The sequence below is a fragment of the Hypanus sabinus genome, chromosome 23 (genome assembly GCF_030144855.1).
Source record: "Hypanus sabinus isolate sHypSab1 chromosome 23, sHypSab1.hap1, whole genome shotgun sequence".
NCBI lineage: Eukaryota > Metazoa > Chordata > Chondrichthyes > Myliobatiformes > Dasyatidae > Hypanus > Hypanus sabinus.
Genome location: NC_082728.1, coordinates 1,479,382 through 1,499,868, shown reverse-complemented (window position 1 = coordinate 1,499,868; position 20,487 = coordinate 1,479,382). Strand labels below are relative to the sequence as shown.

General features: G+C 46.2%; 1 protein-coding gene and 1 pseudogene across 1 annotated transcript in view; both read left to right on the top strand.

Moving 5' to 3' along the window:
• Positions 1-20,487, top strand: part of LOC132380339 (uncharacterized) — a 103,325-nt gene that overhangs the window by 52,950 nt on the left and 29,888 nt on the right. The window lies entirely within an intron of this gene.
• Positions 11,801-12,162, top strand: LOC132380279 (zinc finger protein 706-like; annotated as a pseudogene).

The window sequence follows — 20,487 nt, the reverse complement described above, 5'->3', positions numbered from 1 at the left end:
GTCAGTTGTATCTCCCTCACCCGGTCACAGCTCTCGGTCAGTTGTATCTCCCTCACCCGGTCACACCTCTCGGTCAGTTGTATCTCCCTCACCCGGTCACACCTCTCGGTCAGTTGTATCTCCCTCACCCGGTCACACCTCTCGGTCAGTTGTATCTCCCTCACCTGGTCACACCTCTCGGTCAGTTGTATCTCCCTCACCCGGTCACACCTCTCGGTCAGTTGTATCTCCCTCACCCGGTCACACCTCATAGTCAGTTGTATCTCCTTCACCCAGTCACACCTCTCGGTCAGTTGTATCTCCCTCACCCAGTCACACCTCTCGGTCAGTTGTAGTTCCCTCACCCGGTCACCCCTCTCGGTCAGTTGTATCTCCTTCACCCAGTCACACCTCTCGGTCAGTTGTATCTCCCTCACCCGGTCACACCTTTCGGTCAGTTGTATCTCCCTCACCCAGTCACACCTCTCGGTCAGTTGTATCTCCCTCACCCAGTCACACCTCTCGGTCAGTTGTAGTTCCCCTCACTCGGTCACATGTCATGGTCAGTTGTATCTCCCTCACCCGGTCACACCTCATAGTCAGTTGTAGTTCCCCTCACCCGGTCACACCTCTCGGTCAGTTGTATCTCCCTCACCCGGTCACACCTCTCGGTCAGTTGTATCTCCCTCACCCGGTCACACCTCTCGGTCAGTTGTATCTCCCTCACCCGGTCACACCTCATAGTCAGTTGTATCTCCCTCACCCGGTCACACCTCATAGTCAGTTGTATCTCCCTCACCCGGTCACCCCTCTCGGTCAGTTGTATCTCCCTCACCCGGTCACCCCTCTCGGTCAGTTGTATCTCCCTCACCTGGTCACACCTCATAGTCAATTGTATCTCCCTCACCCGGTCACACCTCATAGTCAGTTGTATCTCCCTCACCCGGTCACACCTCTCGGTCAGTTGTATCTCCTTCACCCGGTCACCCCTCTCGGTCAGTTGTATCTCCCTCACCCGGTCACCCCTCTCGGTCAGTTGTATCTCCCTCACCCGGTCACACCTCATAGTCAGTTGTATCTCCCTCACCCGGTCACACCTCTCGGTCAGATGTATCTCCCTCACCTGGTCACACCTCATAGTCAGTTGTATCTCCCTCACCCGGTCACCCCTCTCGGTCAGTTGTATCTCCCTCACCCGGTCACACCTCTCGGTCAGTTGTATCTCCCTCACCCGGTCACACCTCTCGGTCAGTTGTATCTCCCTCACCCGGTCACACCTCATAGTCAGTTGTATCTCCTTCACCCGGTCACACCTCTCGGTCAGTTGTATCTCCCTCACTCGGTCACACCTCTCGGTCAGTTGTATCTCCCTCACCTGGTCACACCTCTCGGTCAGTTGTATCTCCCTCACCCGGTCACACCTCATAGTCAGTTGTATCTCCCTCACCCGGTCACACCTCATAGTCAGTTGTATCTCCCTCACTCGGTCACACCTCATAGTCAGTTGTATCTCCCTCACCCGGTCACACCTCATAGTCAGTTGTAGTTCCCCTCACCCGGTCACACCTCTCGGTCAGTTGTATCTCCCTCACCCGGTCACACCTCTCGGTCAGTTGTATCTCCCTCACCCGGTCACACCTCTCGGTCAGTTGTATCTCCCTCACCCGGTCACACCTCATAGTCAGTTGTATCTCCTTCACCCGGTCACACCTCTCGGTCAGTTGTATCTCCCTCACCCGGTCACACCTCTCGGTCAGTTGTATCTCCCTCACCCGGTCACACCTCTCGGTCAGTTGTATCTCCCTCACCCGGTCACACCTCTCGGTCAGTTGTATCTCCCTCACCCGGTCACACCTCATAGTCAGTTGTATCTCCCTCACCTGGTCACACCTCATAGTCAGTTGTATCTCCTTCACCCGGTCACACCTCTCGGTCAGATGTATCTCCCCTCACTCAGTCACACCTCTCGGTCAGTTGTAGTTCCCTCACCCGGTCACCCCTCTCGGTCAGTTGTATCTCCCTCACCTGGTCACACCTCTCGGTCAGTTGTATCTCCCTCACCCAGTCACACCTCTCGGTCAGTTGTAGTTCCCTCACCCGGTCACCCCTCTCGGTCAGTTGTATCTCCTTCACCCGGTCACACCTCTCGGTCAGTTGTATCTCCTTCACCCAGTCACACCTCTCGGTCAGTTGTAGTTCCCTCACCCGGTCACACCTCTCGGTCAGTTGTAGTTCCCTCACCCGGTCACACCTCTCGGTCAGTTGTATCTCCCTCACCCGGTCACACCTCTCGGTCAGTTGTATCTCCTTCACCCAGTCACACCTCTCGGTCAGTTGTATCTCCCTCACCCGGTCACACCTCTCGGTCAGTTGTATCTCCCTCACCCAGTCACACCTCTCGGTCAGATGTAGTTCCCTTCGCTCAGTCACACCTCTCGGTCAGTTGTGTCTCCCTCACCCGGTCACACCTCTCGGTCAGTTGTAGTTCCCTTCGCTCAGTCACACCTCTCGGTCAGTTGTATCTCCCTCACCCGGTCACACCTCTCGGTCCGTTGTATCTCCCTCACCCGGTCACACCTTTCGGTCAGTTGTATCTCCCTCACCCAGTCACACCTCTCGGTCAGTTGTATCTCCCTCACCCGGTCACACCTTTCGGTCAGTTGTATCTCCCTCACCCAGTCACACCTCTCGGTCAGTTGTAGTTCCCCTCACTCGGTCACATGTCATGGTCAGTTGTATCTCCCTCACCCGGTCACAGCAAGTTATTGGTAGTGATCTGTGGAGCTGAACTCTGGTGAGGTTGATGTCCTTTGAGCGAGATTACACAGACCTCTGCGCTGTGAAGAGTGAATAAACTCCGAATCAGAATTGCTTTTATTATCAATGAGATATGTGGTGAAATTTTTTCTTTCACTGTTGGATTAGCAGTGGATCACTTCTGGATCACCAATCTTGAACACCACAGATCTCACCTCATTAAAATGTCCAGTAGTTTAACTGTTTGACGGGAGATTTTATTTCTTCAGATGGAGGACCTTGGGCCGTGGCGAATCTCATCTCTTTCCCAGTCTTTATGCTCTACTTCCCTGCACTTGTAAAGGTCCAGGTTTGTCAGGGCGGGGAATTCCAGAGTGCCGGTGTCATCCTCTGATGCCACCTGGGCAACTGATTGCCTGTTAATGGACCTATGTGTGGCAGTGCCCTGGTAATCTGACCTGTATTCTATCCTCTCTCAGTCGTCGATGATGTCTCTGACTGAGGGGAGGACTGAGTGATGTGGAAAGCAAGGGTGAGGATGTGATGTGTGGTCTTGGGCAGCAGGGGGAGTGTGTGGCCGGCACCGACCAGAGAATGAGCAGTGAGTGTAGAGAATGATTAGTGATGGGTGTGAACATGGGGCACAGTGAGTGGCAGTATACCAGGCAGAGGTATCGTGGCAGGCAGCTGGTCTGCAAGCATAGGCAGTAGTGTGAGGAAATATCCTTATACACTGGATATTTGCATGAGGAGATATGCGGTAAAGGTGAAGCTGGGCTAAGCTATGTTGTGTAATTGGATGCAGAGGCTCTTAGAAACATAGAAAACCTACAGCACAATACAGGCCCTTCAGCCCACAAAGCAATGCCAAACATGTCCTTACCTTAGAAATTACTAGGCTTACCCATAGCCCTCTGTTTTTCTGAGCTCCATGTACCTGCCCAGGAGTCTCTTAAAAGTCCCTATCATATCCGCCTTCACCACTGTCTCTGGCAGCCCATTCCACGCCTCACCATTCTCTGCATAAAAAAACTTACCCCTGACCTCTCCTCTGTACCTACTTCCAGGCACCTTAAAACTGCCCTGTCATGCTAGCCATTTCAGCCCTGGGAAAAAAGCCTCTGAGTATCCACACGATCAGTGCCTCTCAACATCTTAAACACCTCTCATTCTCCATCGCTCCAAGGATAAAAGGCCAAGTTCACGCAACCTATTCTCGTAAGGCATGCTCCCCAATCCAGGCAACATCCTTGTAAATCTCCTCTGCGCCCTTTTTATGGTTTCCCCTTCCTTCCTGTAGTAAGGTGACCAGAACTGAACATGGTACTCCAAGTGGGGTCTGACCAGGGTCCTATATAGCTCCAACATTACCTCTTGGCTCCTAAAATCAATCTCACAATTGATGAAGGCCAATACACCATATGCTTTCTTAACCACAGAGTCAACCTGTGTAGCAGCTTTGAGTGTCCTATGGACTCAAACCACAAGATCCCTCTGATCCTCCACACTGCCAAGAACCTTACCATTAATGCTATATTCTGCCATCATATTTGACCTACCAAAATGAACCACCTCACACTTATCTGGGTTAAACTCCATCTGCCACTTCTCAGCCCAGTTTTGTATCCTATCAGTGTCCCACTGTAACCTCTGACAGCCCACCACACTATCCACAACAGCTCCAACCTTCATGTCATCAGTAAATTTACTAATCCATCCCTCCACTTCCTCACCCAGGCTCTTCAGGGATGAAGGCCTGATGTTATACTGGGTAGATTCTGACCCCACTTTAATCTGAGCCATGTCTATTGAAAGTCTCCTGATCAGTGTAGGGCAGAAATGTAAGCAGCAAGTTCTCCAGTCAAGTAAGAGCACCACATTTAACATGTTAGGTAACTGAAGGGATGACTATAGGTGCTGCAGTTTCTATTTGAAAATCTATGACAATTTCTATGTCTTTTCACTGGTGTGTTTCACAGATTTAATTTGGCTTTTTTGACACTGATCAACTGACAAGGACTCTTGTGTCAAAGAGAAAACAGGTCACTACAAAACAATCTAAATTAATTACAAATATAAAACACAAAATAATTGATTGCTAAGTACTTGCCCCTTCAAGTCAGTATTTATTAGATGCACCTTTGGCAGCAATTACAGCCTTGAGTCTATGTGGATAGTTTTGCACTTCTGGACACTGCAAATTTTCCCCATTCTACTTAACAAAACTGCTCAAGCTCTGTCAGATTGCATGGGGATCATGAGTGAACAGCCCTTTTCCAGTCCAGCAACAAATTCTCAATTGGATTGAGTTCTGGACTCTGACTTGGCCACTCCAGGACATTAACTTTGTTGTTCTTAAGCCATTCCTGTGTAGCTTTGGCTTTATGCTTAGGGTCATTGTCTTGCTGGAAAACAAACTTCTCCCAAGTCTCAGTTCTCTTGCAGACTGCATCAGGTTTTCCTCCAGGATTTCCCTGTATTTTGCTGCATTCATTTTACCCTCTACTTTTACAAGCCTTCCAGGGCCTGCTGCAGTGAAGCATCCCCACAGCATGATGCAGCCACTATGCCAAACATAGTGTTTCATCTGATGGCCAAAAAGCTCAATTTTAGTTTCATCAGACCTTAAAACCTTCTTCCAGCTGACTTCAGAGTCTCCAAAATGCCTTCTGGCAAACTCTACCCAAGATTTCATGTGAGTTTTTTTTCAACAGGGGCTTTCTCTTAGCCACTCTCCCATAAAGCTGTGACTGGTGAATACACCCGGGCAACATTTGTATGCATAGTCTCTCCTACCTCAGCCACTGAAGCTTGTAACTCCTCCAGTGTTGTGAATAATTCTCTTGATGGCTTCCCTCACTAGACTCCTTCTTGCACGATCACTCAGATTTTGAAGACAGCCTGCTCTAGGCAGATTTACAGCAGTGAGCATATTCTTCCCATTTCTTGATAATTGATTTAACTGTATTCCAAGGGATAGTCAGTGACTTGGAAATTTTCCTGTATCCATCTCCTGACTTGTGCTTTTCATAACCTTTTAATGGAGTTGTTTGGCATATTCTTTTGTCTTCATGGTGTAGTTTTTGCCAGGATATTGACTCACCAGCAGTTGGACCTTCCAGATACAGGTGTATTTTTACTACAATTAATTGAAACATCTTGACCGCACACAGGTCTCCAAAAAAAAAAAGATCTTAATTTAGCTAATTATGTGACTTCTAAAATGAACCAGTGATGATTTGGTGTGTCATATTAGGGATGGGGTAGTGAATACTTATACAATCAATTATTTTGTGTTTTATATTTGCAATTAATTTAGATCACTTTGTAAAGATCTGTTTTTACTTTGATATGAAGAGTCTTCTTCTGTTGATCATTGTCAAAAAAGCCAAATTAATCCACTGTGATTCAATGTTGTAAAACAATAAAACATGAAAACTTCCGGGGGGGGGGGGGGAGGTGGGTGAATACTTTTCATAGGCGCTGTATGTTGTGAAATTTGTTGTTTTGTGATGGCAGAACTATGCAAGACATAAAAAATTACTATAGGTGACAATTAACAACAAAATAAACAGCATGAAAGAGGAATAATGAGGTAACATTCACAGACTACTCAAAAATCTGATGGTGGTGGTGAAGAAACATTGCACGTGGGTTTTTAGGCTCCCGTACCACCTCCCTGATGGTAGTAATGAGAAGAGGGCATGTCCTGGCTGGTGAAGTTCTCAGTGATGCATGCCACCTTCTTCAGGCACTGTCTCTTGAAGATGTCCTCAATGGTGGGGAGCCTAGCACCCATGGTAGACTTTACAACCCAGCCCAGTGGCACTGACCCCAACAGCTGGTAATGAATCAGAAAGTCCAACCATCCAACTACTTTGGACCCTTTCCAGTTTGTCTACCGCTCACACCGGTCCACTGACGATGTCTGGGGCCTTCTCCTCTATGGTAGGCACAGAGGAGATGTCAGGGGTAAGTTTTTTACTCAGAGAGTGGTGAGTGCTTGGAATGGGCTACTGGCGACGGTGGTGGAGGCGGATACGATAGGGTCTTTTAAGAGACTCCTGGATAGATACATGGAGCTTAGAAAAATAGAGGGTTATGGGTAAACCTAGGTAATTTCTAAAGTAAGGACATGTTTGGCACAGCTTTATGGGCTGAAGGGTCTGTATTGTGCTATAGATTTTCTATGTTTATGTATTCTGTCCCACCTAGAAAATGATGCCTCATATGCCAGGATGTTGGTCATCGCCTTCAGCTCAGTTTTTAACATGATCATCTCTTAGAGGCTGGTGGGTAAACTGTCCTCATCAGGACAGTGCCCTCACTCTATCTGGGTCTTGAACTTCTAGATAGAAAGACCCCAGTCAGTCAGAGTTGGCAGCAGCATCTCAAGCTTCATCATGCTGAGCACTGGTGCCCCTCCACCCCCCCACCCCCCACGGTTGTGTGTCAGCCCACTGCTGTTCCTGCCGCTGACTCATGACTACACTACCAGATTCAGCTCAAACTCCATCATCAAGTTTGCTGGTGATACTGCAGCAGCAACAATGATGAGTCGGCATACCGAGAGGAGGTGCAGAGACTTGTCAACAACAACCTGAGTCTCAATGTGGACAAGACAAAATATATGATTGCTGGTTTCAGGAAGGTGGAGGTTGACCACTCTCCATTTCTCATGACTCTGCCATGGAGAGAGTGAAGTGTGCCAAGTTCCTTGGTGTGCAGGTAACAAGTGATCTACCCTGGGCTCACAACACTTCCACATTAGTCAGGAAGGCACTTTCTGAGGGGATTGAGGCATTCAAGGCTTCCGCCCCCATTCTAACAACTTTCTGCAGAAGCACCATCAAGCATGTTCTGTCTGGCTACATCACTGAGTGGTATGGAACTGCAAACGTCGAACTGCAAGACCCAATTGTAAAAACCGCTGAGAGGATCACCAGGATCTCCCTGCACCTGATTTATTGGGAACGCTGTATACAAAGGGCCAAACCATTGTTGTGGATCCCTGCCACCCATCCCACAATCTCATTGACCTACTACCATCAGGAAGGAGGTTCAGGAGCATCAGGACTAGGACTGCCCGACTAATGAATACCTTGTCACCCCCATGGTCTCAGCACTAGGACAGCGAAATGTTTACTGTTTACCTGTGCTGCATACTTCACATGCATTTTTTGAATTAAATTTTATTAATTTATTTGTGGATGTAATTTGGTTTATTTGCTGTGTGTGATGTATGTATTGTGGATCCACTGTGATCCGGAGGAACATTGTTTGGTTGTATATATGTCCAATCAGAGAGCAACAAACTTGAACTTGGACCCTGTGCAGCCTCTTTCAACCCTGCATATTGGAGCCTCTATTCTGGGTGGTGATACAGTCAGAATGCTCTCCACATTCCTCAAACTCCTAATGAAGTAGAGCCACTAGTGGGCCTTCTTCATGATTGCATCAGTATATTGAGCCTGGATCCTCTGAGCTGTTGATGCCCAGGAATTTGAAGCTGCTCACCCTTCCCACCACTGAATCCCCACCCCAATGAGGACTGGTATGTGTTCTCCCCACTTCCTCTTCCTGAATTCCACTATTAGTTCCTTGGTCTTGCTGATGGTGGGTGCAAAGCCAATCTTGTAACACTACTCAACCATCTCGCTTCTGTATGCTTCCTTGTCACCAACTGAGATTCTGTCTGTAGCCGTGGAGCCATCAGTGTGTTTGAAGATGACATTCAAGCTGTGTCTAGCCACACTGTTATGAGTATAGAGAGAGAGAGTAGTGCAGTGGGTTAAGCACACATCCTTGTGGTGCACTGGTGTTGATTATCAGTGAGGAGATGTTATTTCCAATCCTCTTGACTGTGGTCTCCCAGTGAGGAAGTTAAGGATCCAGTTGCAAAGAGAAGTACACAGCCCCAGTTCTTGGAGCTTGTTCATTAGATCTAAGGAGATAGTGTTGAATACTGAGTTGTATAACAGCCTGACATAGGTATTGTTGTTGTCTTAGCACTTCAAAGCCAAGTAGAGAGCCAGTGTGATTGTATCTTCTGTGGACCTATTGTGGCAGCAGAATTAACTTCTTGCTCAGGCAAGAGTTTATTCTAGCCATGACCAACGTCGCAGAGAGTCATAGAACACTACAGCACAGAAACAGGCATTTTGGCCCATCAACAGCAGTGAGAGATTGAAGATGGCCTTGAACATTCCTGCCAGTGGATTGGCACAGGGTTTCAGCACTGTGCTGCGGCCTGGTCACCCTCTTGAAGCATATTCAGACATCAGTCTCTGACAGGGCTCTCCACAGCAGCCCGAGCGAATGGGCTGATGACAATGCACTGACTCAAAGAAAGCTTGCGGAAATGTTCCTTGTGGTCCTTCTAAACATTGCAGTGTCCAAATTGAGCACAGTCCAAAAATCTCAAGCATTCATTTCCACCATTTTAATTTCTGATTTCATGGGTTCTCAGGTATGGTAACAGTTCAGTGATGGACAGATGAGGTTGAATAAGTTATCCCCTCTGTTTCAGGGGCCTGATGGCTGAGGGGCAATAACTGTTCCTGAACCTGGTAGTTTGAGTTCTGAGGCTCCTGAACCTTCTTCCTGATGGCAGCAATGAGAAGAAAGCAATAAGTTAGACAGGCAATTCTGTGAATGCAGGAAAGAAATGCCGATGGTAGTTTGCCTCCCAGGTGCCAGGGTCCGGGATGTTTCTGATTGCGTCCAAGATATCTTGAAGTGGGATGGAGAATAGCCAGAGGTTGTGGTACATATTGGTACCAACAACATAGGTAGGAAAAGGGAGGAGGTCTTGAAAAAAGACTCCAGGGAGTAGTACAGGGAAAGAAGTTGAGAAGCAGGACCTCAAAGGTAGCAATCTCGGGATTACTGCCTGTACCACGTGACAGTGAATATAGGAATAGAAAAAAGTGGAGGATAAATGTGTGGCTGAAGGATTGGAGCAGGGGACAGGGATTCAGATTTCTGGATCATTGGGACCCTTTCTGTGGCAGATGTGACCTGTACAAGAAGGACGGGTTGCAGTTGAATCCAAGGGGAACCAGTATACTGGTGGGAAGGTTTGCTAAGGCTATTGGGGAGAGTTTAAACTAGAGTTGCTGGGGGGTGGGAACTGAAGTGACAGAGAAAGGGAGGTTGGCTCACAAATAGAGGAAGCTTGGAGACAATGTGAAAGGGAGGATAGGCAGGTGATAGAGAAGGGATGCGCTCAGTGCAATGATTTGAGATGTATCTATTTTAATGTGAGGAGTATCATGAATATACTGGATCAGCTTAGAGCGTGGATCAGTACGTGAAGCTGTGATGTTGTGGCCATTACAGAGGCTTGGATGGTGCAGGGGAAGGAATGGCTATTTCAAGTGCCAGATTTGAGATGTTTCAGAAAGGATAGGGAGGGAGGCAAAAGAGGTGGGGGCATTGCACTGTTGATCAGAGATAGTGTCATGGCTGCAGAAAAGGAGGAAGTCATGGAGAGGTTGTCTATGGAGTCTCTGTGCGTGGAAGTTTGGAATAGGAAGGGGTCTACAGGCATTTTTTATAGACCACCAATAGTAACAGGGACATCAAGGAGCAGATAGGGAGACAGATTCTGGAAAGGAGTAATAATAACAGGATTGTTGTGGTGGGAGATTTTAATTTCCCAAATATTGATTGGCATCTCCCTAGACAGAGGGGTTTAGATGGGTCAGAGTTTGTTAAATGTGCTCAGGCAGGTTTCTTGACACAATATGTAGATAAGCCTACAAGAGGAGAGGCTGTACTTGGTATAGTATTGGAAAGGGAACCTGGTCAGGTGTCAGGTCTATCAGAAGGAGATAGTGATCACAATTCTATCTCCTTTACCATAGCATTGGAGAGGGATAGGAACAGGCAAGTTAGGGAAACGTTTAAATGGAGTAAGGGGAGCTATGAGGCTATCAGGCAGGAACTTGGAAGCATAAATTGGAAACAGATATTCTCAGGGAAACGTAACGAAGAAATGTGGCAAATGTTCAGGGAATATTTGCGTGGGCTTCTGAGTAGGTACATTCCAATAAGACATGAAAAGGATGGTAGGGTACAAGATCTATGGTGCACAAAGGCTGTTGTAAATCTAGTCAAGAAGAAGAGAAAAGCTTATGAAAGGTCCAAAAAAACTACATAATGATATGAATCTGGAAGATTATAAGGCTAGCAGGAAGGAACTTAAGAATGAAATTAGGAGAGTCAGAAGGGGCCATGAGAAGGCCTTGGTGGACAGGATTAAGAAAAACCCCAAGGCATTCCACAAGAATGTGAAGAGCAAGAGGATAAGACGTGAGAGAATAGGACCAAATCAAGTGTGACAGTGGAAAAGTGTGTATGGAACCGGAAGAAATAGTAGAGGTACTTAATGAATAATTTGTTTCAGTATTCACTACAGAAAAGGGCCTTGGCAATTGTAGGGATAACTTGCAGTGGATCGAAAAGCTTGAGAATGTAGATATTAAGAAAGAGGATGTACTGGAGCTTTTGGAAAGCATCAAGTTGGATAAGTCACCAGGACCAGACGGGATGTACTCCAGCCTACTGTGGGAAGTGAGGGAGGAGATTGCTGACCCTCTCCAATGATCTTTGCATCATCAATGAGGACAGGAGAGGTTCTGGAGGATTGGAGGGTGGCAAATGTTGTTCCCTTATTCAAGAAAGGGAGTAGGGATAGCCCAGGAAATCATAGACCAGTGAGTCTTACTTCAGTGGTTGGTAAGTTAATGGAAAAGATCCTGAGGTGCAGGATTTATGAACATTTGGAGAGGCATAATATGATTAGGAATAGTCAGCATGTCTTTGTCAAAGGCAGGTTGTGCCTTACAAGCCTAAATGAATTTTTTGAGGATGTGACAAAGCACATTGATGAAGGTAGAGCCATAGATGTAGTGTATATGGATTTCAGCAAGGCATTTGATAAGGTACCCCATGCAAGGCTTATTGAGAAAGTAAGGAAGCATGGGATCCGACGGGCGACCGCTGTTAGCAGGCTGTGTGGTGTCTGTCGGTGCCAACCGTAGATTTCCTGAATTTCCTCATGGCTCGTGGATGGCAGAAGATCCAAGCCTAGCAGAAGAATGCTAAGAGACAAGCTGAAAAGAAGAATGGGGATCTGGTCAAAAGGCAGCAGCAAAGGTAGCACTTGTGCACACGTGTCCAGTCTGCAAGACACAGGTGCCAGATCCTAAAATCTTCAAACAGCATTTTGAGAGCAAACATCCCAAGTCTCCTTTGCCCCCTGAGCTGGTAGATGTACAGGCAAAAATAAAAGCACAACTTGGATATGAACTTGGATTTCTGGTGACACGGTGCACTGAAACTTACTACATAAGGCCTGGAAAAGACGAAGAGCATTTGATTCTTCAAACTTTTCAATTTCTACTTACTAATGAACTTTGATGTTTAATCTTTTCATGTTTTGGAACAAGGAAGCATTGAAGATTTTTTGTATGGGCGTTACAAAGGTGCCAATTCTTCAAGTGGGCTAAGTAGGAAAAGTGGTACAGATCTTGTGATAGATTAGTACTAATATTGTTTCTTCACTACTTTTAAGCACTGGCGTCATTGTGATATTAGTACCGCTGGAGTCTTTTACAAATATATGGGAGTTTGATTCCGTGGCTTAAAGCTGTAGTGGTTTATGCGAGAACCACTTTGGTTGGATACCATATTCCTAGATTATGACTAAAAATTTCTTGACCTCCCTGAGTGCAGCTCAGTCAGCCATTTTAGCATATGTATTCTTTGTTCAACTTGTCTTCAGTACCTTCGTTGTAGAGGGATGTTGCAATATATAAAAAATTGTATCCCTGTTGCAAACAGTAAATTGTGATCAATCCGTAAAGATAATCGGGTCTATCACACTGGATGTTTCCAAGTGATTGCAGGACAATTTATTCTCTTGACCACCCTTTCTAATTTTAAGCATTTACCATTCTGTTTAATTTCCCAAAAATAACATTTGACCAGCTCCATGAATCATATAGTAAGATTTCCCACATATTTATCGTACAAATGTTGGATACTTTTGAAGTAACACAGTCTCTTGAAACTTGCGTGTTTATTCAGAGCTTCACAGATAGTTTTGTAGCTATAATTTTTGGAATTAGTTTGTAAGTAACTAATCTATAAACTAGTTATAATTTTATGAATGCAATTTGAAGGGATTCCTCTATATAGAGATAAACCAATTATTGCTGACTCAAATTCCTATTTCAAATTACAATACTTAAGATTGCAATAGTTTTTATTTCACCCAGAATCTTGCCTAATTGTACATGCCGTATTTTGTGATGTATCTGGTGCTCAATGTGATTTCAATAATATATCAAAAGCACATTTTCTTCTAAAAAAAAAGGAGGCACTGGATCCAAGGGGTCATTGCTTTGTGGAACCAGAATTGGTTTGCCCACAGAAGGCAAAGAGTGGTTGTAGATGGGTCATATTCTACAAGGAGGCTGGTGACCAGTGGTATGCCTCAGGGATCTGTTCTGGGACCCTTACATTTTGTGATTTTTATAAATGACCTGGATGAGGAAGTGGAGGGATGGGTTAGTAAATTTGCTGATGACACAAAGGTTGGGGGTGTTGTGGATAATGTGGAGGGCTGTCAGAGGTTACAACAGGACATTAATAGGATGCAAAACTGGGCTGAGTGAAGTGGCAGATGGAGTTCAACCCAGACAAGTGCGAGGTGGTTCATTTTGGGTGGTCAAATATGATGGCAGAATATAGTATTAATGGTAAGACTCTTGGCAATGTGGAGGATCAGAGGGATCTTGGGGTCGGAGACAATAGGACACTCAAAGCTGCTACTCAGGTTGACTCTGTGGTTAAGAAGGCATATGTTGTATTGACTTTCATCGATCGTGGGATTGAGTTTAAGAGCTGAGAGGTAATGTTGCAGCTATATAGGACCCTGGTCAGACTCCACGTGGAGTACTGTGCTCAATTCTGGTTGCCTCACTATATGAAGGATGTGGAAACCATAGAAAGGGTGCAGAGGAAATTTTCAAGGATGTTGTCTGGATTAGGGAGCATGCCTTATGAGAATAGGTTGAGTGAACTTGGCCTTTTCTCCTTGGAGCGATGGAGGATGAGAGGTGACTTGATAGAGGTGTACAAGATGACGAGAGGCATTGATCGTGTGGATAGTCAGAGGCTTTTCCCCAGGGCTGAAATGGCTAACACGAGAGGGCATAGTTTTAAGGTGCTTGGAAGTAGGTACAGAGGAGATGTCATAGAACTATAGAACCATAGAACATTACAGCACAGAAAAAGACCATTTGGCTCTTCTTGCTGTGCCGAACCATTTTTCTGTCTAATCCCACTGACCTGCACCTGGACCATATCCCTCCATACACCTCTCATCCATGTACCTGTACAAGTTTTTCTTAAATGTTAAAAGTGAGCCCACATTTACCACTTCATCTGGCAGCTCATTCCACACTCCCACCGCTCTCTGTGTGAAGACATACAAAAAAGCTGGATGAACTCAGCAGGTTGAGCAGCATCTGTTGAAAGAAGAAAGAAGGCTTCTTTCAACGGATGCTGCCCGACCTGCTGAGTTCATCCATCTTTTTGTACGTCTTGATTTGACCACAGCATCTGCAATGTACTTTGTGTTTACTCTCTGTGTGAAGAAGCCCCCTCCCAATGTTCCCTTTAAACTGTTCCCCCTTCACCCTTAACCCATGTCCTCTGTTTTTTTTCTCCCCGAGCCTCAGTGGAAAAAGCCTGCTTGCATTCACTCTATCTATCCCATCATAATTTTATATACCTCTATCAAATCTCCCCTTAATCTTCTATGCTCCAGGGAATAAAGTCCTAACCTTTTCAACCTTTGTCTGTAACTCAGTTTCTCAAGTCCCGGCAACATCCTTGTAAACCTTCTCTGCACTCTTTCAACCTTATTAATATCTTTCTTGTAATTTGGTGATCAAAACTGCACACAATACTCCAAATTCAGCCTCACCAATACCTTATACGACTTCACCATAACATTCCAACTCTTATACTCAATACTTTGATTTATAAAGGCCAATGTACCAAAAGCTCTCTTTACAACCTTATCTACCTGTGGCGCTACTTTTAGGGAATTTTGTATCTGTATTCCCAGATCCCTCTGTTCTACTGCGCTCCTCAGTGTCCTACCATTTACCTTGTATGTTCTACCTTGGTTTGTCCTTCCAAAGTGTAATACCTCACACTTGTCTGCATTAAACTCTATCTGCCATTTTTCAGCCCATTTTTCCAGCTGGTCCAAATCCCTCTGCAAGCTTTGAAAACCTTCCTCACTGTTCATTACAGCTCCAATCTTTGTATCATCAGCAAATTTGCTGATCCAATTTACCACATTATCACCCAGATCATTGATACCTTCTTTAATCCTTTTCGCTCCTTATGGAGCATAGGGCCTCAACAAAAATCCTCCACTTCCTGCGATCTCTAGCAGATGTTTTTGCAGTCTCCCAAGTTTGGCCGGCGGCTTTCAGTTCATCCAAAGGCCTACGCCCCCAGGTTTGCTTTGGGCGACCGCTTCTTCTCTTCCCTTGTGGATTCCATTCGAGTGATTGTCGAGTGACATTCAACTGGCTCTTCCTCAAGGTGTGGCTGACCCATGTCCACTTCCTCCTCCTTATCTGGAATACAATGGGCTCTTGGTTTGCTCTCTTCCATAGGTCTAGGTTTGACACTCTGTCATACCACTTGAGGCAGAGGATCTGCTGGAGGCATTTGTTGAGAAAGGTCTGGATCTTGTTGCAGCTGGTGTTAGTGATTCTCCATGTTTCGGATCCATATAGCAGGATGGCTTTCACATTGGAGCTGAATATACGGAGCTTAGTTTTGACAGAGATGGCCGTAGATCTCCAAACAGGTCGCAGGGTTGTAAAGGCATGTTGGGCTTTTCCGATCCTTGCTCTGATGTCCTCATCTGTACCTCCTGATTTACTGATTTTGCTTCCGAGGTAGGTGAATTTGTCTGCATCTTCAACTATTTGTCCTTCAATCCATAATGGCTCCTCTTGTTTGTTATTAATGTGTAGAACTTCAATCTTCTCCGACTGATCTTAAGGCCTACTCGCTGTGAGGTCTCTCCCAAGGAATCTACTTTCTTCTGCATATCTTGGAGCCGGTGTGAGAGAAGAGCGAAATCATCTGCAAATGCCAGGTCTTCCAATTTCCCTGTTAACATCCACTGGATGCCTCTCTCTGAGCCAGCATAGGCTGTTCTTGTAGCCCAGTCGAGTACCACAAGAAAAAGTAGAGGCGACAGCAGGTATCCCTGTCTGACTCCAGTAGTGACCAGGAACTCTTCGGACAGTCTCCCATCGTGGATGACCCTGCATGAGAAGCCATCATTAAGCTGCTTGATGATATTCACCATCTCTTCCGGTACACCATAGTGTCGTAAGATGCTCCACATTGACTTTCTGTCCAGGCTGTCAAATGCCTTCTCAAAATCAATAAAACACACATATAGTGGAGTTTGCCATTCTATTGTCTGCTCCACAATGACTCTAAGTGTAGCTATCTGGTCAATGCATGATCTCTCTTTCCTGAACCCTGCCTGCTCATCTCTAAGTTTCTGGTCAATGGCGTCTTTCATCCACTCCAAGATGACCCTGGTGAGAACTTTGCTAGGAATGGACAACAAGGTGATCCCTCTCCACTTGCCACACAGTGAAAGATCTCCAGATTTTGGCAGCTTCACAAGGAGGCCCTTCTTCCAATCTGATGGGATCTCTCCTGTTCTCCATATCAAATTCTGCAGTATATGCAAGAGGTCCACCATAACCTCTCCACCATCTTTCAATGCTTCTGCAGGAATGTTGTCTTCTCCAGCAGCCTTGCCGTCCTTCAGGCTTTTCAGGGCTTTACGAGTTTCTTGCTTGGTGATTTCACCTATATTGATGTTGAGTGGGTCTCCAGGCTCCAGGTCAGGTGGGTTCTGTGGTGGTGGTCTATTCAATACTTCCTGGAAGTGTTCCTTCCATCTCGCCAGCTGATCTTCAACCGAGGTGAGCAGATGGCCTGTCTTGTCTCTGACAGGTCTGTTGAAATTGCTTTTCTTCCCTCTCAAAAGTTTAGTTGTCGTGTAGAGTGCCTTGAGGTCCCTTTTACTGGCCGCTGTTTCTGCTTGCTCTGCTATTTCATTGAAGTATGACCTCTTGTCCTTCCTGAGCTGTTTCTTCACCTCCTTGGCTATCACGCTGTACCTGTTGGTGGTGATTTGTTTCTGTTGCCAGGTTCTGGCCTGATTCAACTCCTGTTTGAGCTTTTTCCTCTCCTCCACCTTCTGCCATGTCTCGTCCCTGATCCAAGGTTTACTGTTGACTGGTGGTCTTCCCAGTACTTCTTCGTAGGCTCCTACAGTGGCCTGCTTGAAGGTAATCCAGGCGTGTTCCGCTGTTCTCCCATCTTGTTCCTCTATTTGAAGAGCCCCAAAGTGGTTTTGCAAGGCGATGTGGAAATCTTTCTTGTTCTCTTCCATCTGTAGTTTTCTAACATCAAACTTTATTCGCGTATTCTGTTGCTTCTTCTTGGTTGACAGCTTCATCTTCAGCTTTGCAACAACCAAATGGTGATCAGATCCAATATCTGCTCCTCTTTTGGCTCTCACATCTTGCAATGAACTTCTCCAGTGCTGGCGGACTATGACGTGATCAATCTGGTTCTCTGTTTGATGGTCAGGCAAGACCCAGGTTATCTTGTGGCAGCGTCGGTGGGGAAAGAGGTACCTCCAATGGTCAGTTCATTGAAGGCACAGAAGTCGGCTAGGAGTTCTCCATTTTCATTCTTATTCCCCAGACCATTCTGGTGCATCTCTCTCTCCCTGCCAGTGTTATCGCTGCCTACTTTGGCATTCAGATCTCCCATGACGATCAACATATCTTGCTTAGGTACCTTTCCAACTACTGCTTGAAGCTGGGTGTAGAAGAGATCTTTTTCTTCTTCCTCTGCGTTGTTAGTTGGGGCATAGCACAGGATAATGGATACTTTCTGGAATCTGGACTTGAACCTGGCTGTGATGATACAGTCGGACACTGGTTCCCATTCCCCTGCAGCTTCTTGACGGGTTTGGTTGCAGCGCGTCATCAGCCTCCTGAATGGGGCCCTGCTTTTCCCGAGACCTGGGTTAGTGGTTGACAATCTGTTGACGGTTTCTGTAACAATTGCTTGTTTTACATGAATGGGTTGTTAGCCCATTGCACAACCCCCAACCTGGAGGACCAGGGGTTTTCTGTTAGGGTCCTAGACCTTCCCCTAGGTGATGGCATTTCCATGCTAACAAGCTCCACCTGCCCGGATTTGAAATCAGAGTTTACCCGCTCCTAGATAGGCTGCCATCCAAGGCTAACGAGTGCTATCTACCCGGGTTTGGAATCGGAGTTCCTTCTCCTAGGCTATGTTGGTTCGCGGCACCTTCTTCCATATTATCCGGTGCACCCCTCACATGAGGGATCCCCCATCCACCACCCGGGGACGCGCCTCAACGCCGTATAGCCCCAGCGTGAGGAGATCATTGATATAGATGACAAATAACAATGTACCCAGCACGGATCCCTGTGGCACACCACTAGGCACAGGCCTCCACTCAGAGAAGCAATCCTCCACTACCACTCTCTTGCTTCTCCCATTGAGCCAATGTCTTGAGCCAATTCAGTGATGCGGGTGGATGCTTCCCTGGTGTCATGGATTATTGATTACCTTTGTAACACTTACCCAAAAGGCTGGTATATGTCTAGGGGAAACGGAGATCCAGCCACTCACCAACCCACCTCCCGTTCGCGCAGGTGCTGTGAGAATCGAGTTTTATGCCTCGCACCCGCCAACAGTATCAAACCCACAACAAATACAGTTATGAAATACACTTTAAAGAGTTTACTAAAATTAAAAGAGTAGTAGGCAATACAATATATATATATATATAAGGAAAAAAACAAAAGGCGCCAACTTATCAAAGTTCAGTCTGTTTAGTGCACTCGTTGGAACTCAACCATCGAACCAACGACCCATCCAACCGCCACGCCGTCGCACCTGGGACCACCCCGGTGGTCTTACGAGCAGTCCAGCGCACGTCCACCTTCCTCGGCGTCTTCCTCCCGACTCCCCTCACACCAAAAACCCGCAAAAACCCCTCCCCCAAGTTCCCAGCTTCACAAGACACAATAACATTCCCCATTGATTAACAAATGAATACAATTACCATATCAGCCATTCTAAAGTGAAACAACGACGAGAGAAACACTTATCCGACAAAGAAGCATTCCTGCTCGTAACAAACCAAAGAAGCCATTTTGAGTAACATTCACAGGACATTGTACACCTGACTGGCAGACCACAGTATGTGCGCTTGCAACACTGTGTGTCAGACAGAGTGGTCAGCAGCACTGGGGCTCCACAGGGGACTGTCCTGTCTCCCTTTCTCTTCACCATCTACACCTCGGACTTCAGCTACAACAAAGAGTCTTGTCATCTTCAGAAGTTTTCTGATGACTCTGCCATAGTTGGATGCATCAGCAAGGGAGATGAGGCTGAGTACAGGGTGACAGTGGGAAACTTTGTCACATGGTGCGAGCAGAATCATCTGCAGCTTAATGTGAAAAAGACTAAGGAGCTGGTGGTGGACCTGAGGAGGGCTAAGGCACCAGTCACCCCGGTTTCCATCCAAGGGGTCAGTGTGGACATGGTGGAGGATTACAAATACCTGGGGATACGAATGGACAATAAACTGGACTGGTCAAAGAATACTGAGGCTGTTTACAAGAAGGTTCAGTGCTATCTCTATTTCCTGAGGAGACTGAGGTCCTTTAACATCTGCCGGACAATGCTGAGGATGTTCTGTGAGGCTGTGGTGGCCAGTGCTATCATGTTTGCTGTTGTGTGCAGGCTGAGGGTAGCAGACACCAACAGAATCAACAACCTTATTCGTAAGGCCAGTGATGTTGTGGGGGTGGAACTGGACTCTCTGACGGTGAAGTCTGAAAAGAGGATACTGTCCAAGTTGCATGCCATCTTGGACAATGACTCCCATCCACTCCATAATGTACTGGTTAGGCACAGGAGTACATTCAGCCAGAGACTCATTCCACCGAGATGTAACAGAGCATCATAGGAAGTCATTCCTACCTGAGGCCATCAAACTTTACAACTCCTCCCTCGGAATGTCAGACTCCCTGTGCGAATAGGCTGGTCCTGGACTTATTTCCACTTGGCATGATTAACTTATTATTTAATTATTTATGGTTTTATATTGCTATATTTCTTCACTATTCTTGGTTGGTGCGGCTGTAACAAAACCCAATTTCCCTTGGGATCAATAAAGTATGTCTGTCTGTAACCCAATTTACTACCTCACCATGTATACCTAGCGATTGAATCTTCCTAACTAACCTCCCATGCAGGACCTTGTCAAAGGCCTTACTGAAGTCCATGTAGACAACATCCACTGCCTTCCTTTCATCCACTTTCCTTGTAGCCTCTTCGAAAAACTCTAATAGATTTGTTAAACTTGACCTACCACACACAAAGCCATGTTGACTCTCCCTAATAAGTCCCTGTCTATCCAAATACTTGTAGATCCTATCTCTTAGTACTCCTTCCAATAATTTACCTACTACTGACATCAAACTTACCAGCCTATAATTATCCGGATTACTTTTAGAGCCTTTTTTAAACAACAGAACAGCATAAGCTATCCTCCAATCCTTCAGCACCTCA